This window comes from Atractosteus spatula, chromosome 12 (assembly GCF_055471065.1).
Source record: "Atractosteus spatula isolate fAtrSpa1 chromosome 12, fAtrSpa1.hap1, whole genome shotgun sequence".
Taxonomy (NCBI): Eukaryota; Metazoa; Chordata; class Actinopteri; order Semionotiformes; family Lepisosteidae; genus Atractosteus; species Atractosteus spatula.
In genome coordinates this window covers 15780217-15789314 of record NC_142717.1, presented here as the reverse complement: position 1 = coordinate 15789314, position 9098 = coordinate 15780217, and the positions used below count along the sequence as shown (strand labels likewise).

The 9098-nt window shown below is 36.6% G+C and overlaps 1 protein-coding gene across 1 annotated transcript in view; it reads left to right on the top strand.

Annotated features, from left to right (window-relative positions):
- The first annotated feature begins 278 nt into the window (after positions 1 to 278).
- The window catches only part of cap2 (cyclase associated actin cytoskeleton regulatory protein 2), a 101913-nt gene continuing 93093 nt past the window's right edge, over positions 279 to 9098 (top strand). The window contains exon 1 of the mRNA XM_088929402.1: positions 279 to 480. The gene's annotated coding sequence lies outside the window, so the exon portion shown is untranslated. The remainder of the gene's footprint in view (positions 481 to 9098) is intronic.

Here is a 9098-nt window from a genome sequence, read left to right as displayed (position 1 = left end):
AATTAACAATTATTTATTTTATACAACATGCATATTGGTTAAAATATTGTTGATATTATAATGAAGCGTGTCCTTATAGGATAATGTTCATTTAGATTAGGATTAATGCGAGACCTTCACATACTTTTTTTGCGGTAGAAGCAGCTTGCTCAATAACTTTAAGACTGCAGTAAGTGATGGCAATATCACAGTACAGTACATCTCAGCACCTGAATTTAAGTCAATTCATTCTTGAGTCCACACTTTCTCCTGGTGGCTGCAAGCATTCCTGCATTCCTTATTAGGCGGTAGCCCACGAAAGCTGGGAGCTGTCCATCGAGCTTTCCTCCGTTTTCTTAGGTTCACTGATCTTGCTTTATTTGGAAGTCCCGGAAGCTGTACTGTTACTGCTTTACTGAAACACCAGGGTTGCAAGCTGCGGCATTCCTTTCACAACGCAGGGATCGGTGTGGTGAGGAAAAGGGGGACATACATATCCAGGTAGTACTCTTACATTACATTTACTACGCAGTGTAATTTGATGGCATAATATAGTCAATAACTTTGATTTAACTGATGTATTTTATACACAATAATAAAATCGTTTGTAGGTGTAGGGACCATCATGGTGTTTTGGCAGGAAATAACGGAGGGGCGTGCGGAAGTGGTAGTAATCAGATACGGTATTAGTTTGCCTACGCCTAATATCTAGTTTTGTTTATTTAGTACTTTGTTGTATTTCCAAAATTGTGTTGGAGTGATAAGGTTTCTATTGTATTGCATGGTACAAGGTTAACAGACTACAAAAAGCCACGTCTTCACGCGTTTATATTTTTAGTTGAACAGTACCCTTTTCACAATATGATATCGGTATTTATTGTTGGTTTTCCTTTATTTTGCATTTCACACTTAATGCAACTCAAAGTAATAGGTTATGAATTGCAGTGTGCACACATTATTTAAATGCAAATATCAGTTCAGGTAAGAAAATTCTATTTTTAACTGAAAAAGCCAATCAAATAAATAACAGTTATTGGAATGCGATCCGTTGTGCTACTTATTGTATACTGTTGGTGGCATTAGACCACACTTTACCATCCAAGGCAGCAAAAGCTTTAATGCTATGCTGCTGTTTACAAAATAAACAGTTTTTGTGGTTCCCCATTGGATTTTACATTGAACTCACAGACTTGCCCTCAGACAAGGTATGAAAAATGAGTAACATTTTAGGGCATTGTGCCCTTCTCAGTCATACTACAGGTTGGGCCTCAGAATAGATGATAGAATAGCATCATATCACATAATAAGAGTTTTTGAAATTTTAGAATTTTTATTTCATTGCCATTTTTCCTGTTTATTTTATTTTCCTGTTAAATTGACTGACACTTTTCTCAAAATAAGCTTATATTGAATTAAGTACCTTAATCAAGAGTTCCACTGCAGTGCCACACATTGGAATTGAGATTATGACATTTCAGTGGATCCAGAGCCCTACCCACTGCTATCTAACCACTGTTAAAGCTGTATTGTTTTATACAAACCTCAAAGGATGTACTATTTATTATCCTGAATGTTATTGACGCAGATCTTAAAATTATGGATATGCCCTCTCCTAGCATTGAAGAATTTGGCAATGTCTAGCTTTTATAGTGTGAAGTGGTTAACAAACAAGTATTGTTTTGCTTCTGTATCAGTGGATGTAGATAGAAACATCCAAAACTGTGGATAGTATAGAGGGAGGGCATACAGCATGGCTCACTGCCACTTAGCCTTTTACAGAAGGTGACATCACCTTGGAACTTGGATAGCTCGCAATCCTCCCATAGATGGGGACCTGGTCTTTTGGTGCAGTGGAAAGTTTTTTTACATTGGGGCTTTGAAACCAGAGACATCTTTAAGTGGCAATGATTGAATCCTGGTGGAGGAAGGTACTATTTCACATTCAATACTAACCTATAAATGTGCAAACTTACAAGATCACATTCTTATGATGCACGTGTTGTCAGATCTTTTATTTCAGACTCAAAAGATTTTAAGCAAAGGGGACAAATGTTCTACAAATGCTCCGATTTCTATGGAATAATCGTTTATGTAAGCTTAATTAATGATAAATGAAACAGAGCCCAGACTGAATGGTGCATCCAGAAACACCTTCTGCCCAGTTTTGAAAATTAAGTAAAGTAAAAATGTATTTTTTTAATGGTGGTTTTTAAAAAAAATCACCAAAGCATAGAAAAAAAGCATTGTAAGCAATTCACCTTCCCCTGCATAGATTGGCCTAGCATTTTTATCGCTAAGTCAAGTCTTTCTTCTCTTCTCTATCAAAGTGACCTTTTTAGTTCTTCTGTAATACTCTTGCTCAGACACTCCAGGCTGATTCTGCTTGGTTAGGGATGTCTCTGTATAACCAACATATGCATTTTTGACCCAACAGTTTTCACTTGCAATTTTCTCTCATTGCACAGATTCACAGGGGGACCAGATTGAGACCTTCTCTATCTTCATGTCATCTGTTGTTAAAATATAGAGAGTACTCTGTGGTATCTAGATTTCTTCTTCTCCTCAATGTGGAGAAGACATGCTGCTACCTTAAAATGCTAATGCCACCAGTCAGCTCTTTTCCGGGCAAGTAGGTCAAGTCGGTAGCTGCGTCAGCATGCATAGGCTACAAAAGAACAAAGGTTTATTCCATGCTGAAAAGAGAAGAAAAACAACGTTTCAGCTGTAGGCCTCTGATACACCCAAAGAAGTCTCCCCAGACGAAATGATGTTTTTTACTTTTCTTCTCTTTTCAGCATGAAATAAACCTTTACTTATTCCTTTTCTAGCAAGCCAACTTTGTTCCCTGCTAGTGCATTTCTTCCCCATTAGGTCTGGCACACACACTACGATGCAGACCCCCTGTCCAGAGCCTGTGATACCTCTCAGTACAGCTTAAGCTGTATCTTTTTCAAACTTCCCTACCTTGCTGAGTCCCACAGACTTATAAGCCAGACCATTCCTTTACTAGTAAAAACTCTTACTGTCCCTACTTCTCTCCTTGAACCTGGAAGCTTTTTCCTTCCAACTGGATTATTAGCCTCTTAATTAGCCCCGAGGAGTGGCTAATTCCATGCAAGGATTATCCTGAGAGTTCCTTTCCCTTATGTGGAATACCACACCCTCTGAGTGCCAATGACTTATTAAAATGTTGTTGTGCCTCATTCTGCAGGGTTTCCCAATTAACAGGCAGAAATCTTGGTTCAGTGCCAAACCACTGGACTTGAATTTTGATCCATTATGCTGACTTTCCCACAAAACTACTTCTCACTGCATCACAGTCACCTCTTCTCACATGCCTCATAATCTTGAGTTGTTGATGGTTAAATAATTTACTGTCTATTCGGTGAGTCAGCTACACTCCAGCAGAGAATTGTTGTTAAATCGAATATGGTGCTCACTTCCTTGTTTGATGCCCATCTGGATTTCAAAGCTGTAATGAGTCCATTATTGAGGAGTAGATGTATATCATGATGAAGCAGAAGAATGTTGTAAGCAAATCTTGGATTACATCTGTACTTCAGGAGAATTGTAAATGAAAACTCCTTCATCAACCCAGGCAGTACTCAACACGATCCTCAGTCACATAGACATGCTTCACTTTTTGAAGAAAGTACAAATGTGGTCATTAGAAGTTACCACTTTATGGTTTGTATGATTTTGGTGATGGCTTAGCTGGTTTTGTGGGTGCACTCAGAGCAAAAGTTAAGTCTTTCATGCAGGGTAAAAAATAAGGTAAATACACTAATAAACAGCAGTCATTTTTGGTTGGCACATAAAAGGCAAGGCTAAAGCATAAAATTGGTAAATTAGTAATTTAAACATTTATATTTAATTTACATGTTTGTTTATGCTCTGAGTGGTCTCTTTTGTTTAGAGTATCGATGTGGTTTCTTCTTCTGTATTTGCATTAAAACTCAAACTGGGGCACTTCAGCTAAGGATAGTTTAGTAGTTCCTTTCCCAGGGTCACAAATTTGTATTCCACAATAGTTGGGAGATTATTTTTTGTATATAATAAAGACTTGGCAAGATATTGTGTTTAATATTAGCCGAGCTTTGGGAGAGATCCAATTAAACGAAAAACCACCAATGACCTTGAAGGGGTCATGAAATAGATGTAGAGAAAAATAAAGAAATAAAAAATAGGGTTTATACAGTGTAATACATTCTGTGCATGTTGGTCATTAAACCACTGTTTACAGCTATTTTGTTTGGCACATTGGAAACATATACTGTATGAAGCAGATGGTAGTAAAAACAATAAAAAAGGTTTTGGACCAGCACAGAGAATGCTCTTCTGTGACATTCACAGTGTCAAGCTGCTCACTGTTTGACTACTTCCCATGGCATTATTGATAAGAGCTCTAACTGGAAGAATGATGCATGTCTAACCAGTTACAAAGCTAACTTACACATCAGTGGCACAAACTAGGGGGTGCAGCTGCATGTCAGACTAAGGGTGCCCATGTAACATAGCTTGGTGGTATTGAGCATGTTAAAAAAGTAATGTCCTGAAATTTACAAAGAATAGAATTCTCCAGTGGTAGAAGACAGTCATTTGCCATAGTAGTGCTTTGTATTGTCTGGGCTTAACATTGTAACTTTACCAAATTCTAAGAAGTTAGCAATAGGGGTTTACTACAGATCACCTAATCCATAAATAGCATACTATATGATATGAATAGCAAGGTAAAGTATGTATCAAAGGTAATGTGAAATTACAGGAAGATCTTAATCTCTTACACATGAAGATATTGTGATGAGAAATATAGATGCTGACATTTGATATGGTTTAGATGGTTAATGAATACTTGTAAACCCAGTTAGTGGAGGCACCACCAAAAAGGAAAGCTCTTACCTACCAAATTGTTTTAAAATGCCAGGAAACAATTATGGTAATAGATGTGATAAACAGCTGGGAAACTGACTGCAATATGTCAACAGCTGATGTGTACTTTAAATCTCTGAATGATGTAGAGCTTACAAGTGGTGAGCTGGAATTTCATTTACATGTACAATCGTGATTTTCTTATTGAAAAATATAATAACATTAATAGTTGTGTTATAATTAATCTATGGTGGTCTGGGGTTTATTTAATTGGTTATTCTTCTTCTTCCCTAACTCCTATATAATTCCATGCAGACATCAGTTTAGATACCATTGCTCATTAAGTATTAGCAAGATGAATTGGTTTGGTCACTGAATCTGACACAGAACCTGACAAATGCAATCACTCTTCTTTCAAAGTCACTGAGGACCAGCATTTTATATATGACGCATGCTTGGTGTAGATGCTGAATGTAAACATAATGCCGGGATGTTATTTGCTTAATGCATGAGTCAACCCTGCGTAGAAGCTCTTGCTTTCAGTTTATAGAGCTTTGCAAAAGTATTCAGACCATTGCACAGTTTGCACATTTTGTTGCTTTAATGCTTGAAGACATGGCATTGAAGTAGCAATTAACATGTTATGTACACAACTTACTGCACACTTTTAAAGCTTAACAAAAAAAGTAAATAGTCTTTTAAGTCATTATTGCATAAGTATTCCAATTATTTTGCAATGGCAAACCTAAATTAATGTACAGTATGTGTACAAAATTACATTAATTAGCCACACAATTAATTGTGTGGCATAATGCCCATATGTACAGTAATAATAGTGATTCACATGATTTCAAAATTAAGACACCTATTTCTGTAAACCCCTCCAGTCAGGTAGTGAATGTCAATATAAGATTAAACCATGAGACCAAGAAACTTTCAAAACAACTTAGGGATAAAGTACTATAAAGGCACGGACATTTCAAAGATCCATAGTATCTCTTTGAGAGTGATGATATCAATCATCCCGACATTTTGTATCACTGTGTGGTATGGTAACCTGAGTATTAAGAGTAAAGGGAAATTGGCCAGAATTGTTAATATTTATAGTAATAAATATTACTATAATTATTATAATATAATTGGTCAGCCGCAGAAACCGCTTAAGACTGTATTGTATTGTAGTAATGCATGGCAAATAATACAGCAGAATGCAGTGTACACACCCACCGAGTTGCACTTTTTAAAAAATATTCTGACTGCAGTACTTTGTGAAACTGCCGGTTAGTGCAGTGAGTGCTTAATGTGACGTGTGGAAGCACTGGGCTGTCGCCAGAAAATGCCTGGTTTCGAATCCCGGTCAATGCTGAGCCCCTTGGGGCAATCTTTTTCCAATGATAGAGATTAAGTTGTATACCGTTAAGACTTTTATTAATTTCATACTATATATATTGTATATTACCGTATGTTTAACATTAAATTAATTTTAAAAAGAAAGCAAGGCTATTTTATTAAGTCGCACATATAAAAAATGTTTATTATTATAGTGAGCACGATGTTCTTCTTTCAGGTCTACATCTGCATTAAAATAATCTATATTTGGTCTCAATGCAAATTTAAGCAATAAGTAATGAGGAAACAGTTTTACTTTAAATTACTACAGTATATTTATATAGTATACCGATCATTGACTTGTACACTTGTTTCAGGATATAACTTCATGTGATTCATGTGTGTGGCATGTCAGGAATTGTCTTTTAATCATTTTTGATTCATATGGCTGACGTTTTAAAACTACATTACATGCTGTTATATTACACCCCCAGTGTAAGTTGTGAGAAAGCACTTTAACTTAAAATATAAGTTAAATCCTGTACGCTCATATACGAATTTTCCTTAATCTGAACATGAAGAATTTGTGCCTTGTAATTCGTTATATAAATTAAATTTTGCTAATTCGAACTTTGAAGTTTGAAGCTGACCGATTTTGACCGAGAACCTTCTGTGGACATTTGAATTCAGTGTCACTGAACAGCTGTTTGTTTCTGCGCAGACGCAAGACATTATTGTTAAGGATGCCGTGAGGCAGCAGTTCTTTGTTTACGATCACAGCGAAAGCTTGTGCTCTCATTTTCAAAGTGTTTTTTTTGTGTTTGTTTTGTACTTGCTGTTCAGTATGGACCCCAAAGAAGAGAAAAAGATTCTTTAGCATAATAGTCGATAACAGTATGCACATTGTTCTAGCCGATCGCTTGGATAGCGATCTATTACGAAAGAATGAAAAATGTAAATAAGATACCATTAATTATTTTACAGCTATAGCTAGCTTATTTGAGTAGAACTGCGTTGTTCACTAAGCTTGCTATAATGGTAGGTATGGTATTTTATGTTCAGAGTGGTTTTTGAGTGAACTTGTCTTCGGTTTGGAATGGGGAGGAATTTTCACCATAAGAAATAATGGAAATTTTTATTTTTGATTTATGATCTCCTGCCTTCCGAACAGTTTTTCAGGAATGAATTATGTTCAGATACTGGGGTATGAGTGTATATGATTTTTACACTCATATTAATATACATAAATATATTTACAAACTGTATATTGCTGGTTGTGGTAGTTTAAATAAAAAATGCACAACAGTATTACATTTTATGCATCAAAGTCTTTTTCTTGGTCACTTACTGTGGTTATTTTGTAAAAGCTTTGATGTGCTCGTTCTGACTATATTAAGTTTAGATACGTTATAAAAAGCTGTAATGTTTTAACCTTTTCTATGAATACTTGCGCTCATTATCACAGTAAAAAAACGTGTTTTTTTTCCAATTTTGTTTATTAAATATCACAGCAGAGACATAAATTTTTACACTTTTTAATAGAATATCAATGAATGTAAGAAAAAGAAATGAAGAATGGAATTAGGGAAAAAAGTGAAAGAGGAAAGAAAAAAAAACAACCAAACAAAAACAGGTACAGTCACAGCTATATCAGAGTTTACCATAAAAGGGCATAAAGGTTATAGCATAATTATATATAATGGCTTAGGAGTATATACTGAGCTCCTCTTTTAAACTCTCTAAGGCTTATCCCACAAATCTTTAAAACGGTCCAGTTCACCTTTTAGGATGAATCTTAACTTTTCCAAAGAGATCAAGTCTCTTATTAGTAATTCCCAGAGAGCTAGAGAGGGAGGCTCATCACCCACCCACCTGATCATGATTGCCTTTCTTGCCAGCATCAGAACAGGCTGGACTACTTCTCTATGGTTCAGCATCTGAACAGGCAAGACTTCCAAGACGCACGTGAGAGGATGAGGATCTAACTGTATTACAAAGATCAAAGATATTTTTCTACATACCTTCCCCCAGAACTTCTGGACATATGTACATTCCCACAGACAGTGGAAAAGTGTTCCAACCTGGGTTTTACATTTAGGGCAGTTAGGTGATGTGTCTGTGCTAAGTTTACTATAGATCTGTGGAGATATATATGCTCTATGTAACAAACTGTTCTGCATTTCTTTATACCGGTTACAGACAGAGATTGTTGAAGGCAAAGAAAGAATAGTTTTCCAAGTGTTATCATCTATACAGCACCTCAGTTCCTGGCTCCAGGTTGTCTGCAAAGATTTTTGGGAGTCAACCTCATGCCTAGACAAGAGAGTGTAAAGCTTGGATAGAAATTTCTTTGAGTTCCCGTTCTTTAGGAAGATTTTTTCTAGTGTGTGCAAACTGCTGAACAAATCAAGACCGCCATTCTTGGTACCCACATAATGCCTGACCTGGAGATATTTAAAGAAGTCTCTTGTTGGTATATTATATTGTGCTTGAAGACGTTCAAATGATTTAAATACCCCTCCTTCAAATAAGTCAAAAATTCTATGTATACCTGCTGTTTGCCAATTAGTTTCACGAGGAATGACAGCAGCCGAAAGGTTGGGAGAAATTAGAATTCACATTGGGATGTGAAGACTTGGCTTAACCTGCTTGGCTGAGGGCCAACCTCCTGGCCATTGGACGGGGAGAATAGGACCCCCAAAAGAACCAAGCGGGACCCCCAGTCACCATTGCAGAAAAAAAATGATTATTGAACTGATTCAGCCGAGGAGAGAAAGTGCCTGCTTGAGGATACCAGAGTTAGTTTTAATGTATGCGTGATAAGCCTCGGAGGACCAACGGCCGAGTTGTTTGATGAGATACTCGGGTATGCCTTGGCGAGCGGCAGAGGAAGCAGCCCCTGATCTAAAGGAATGACCGGA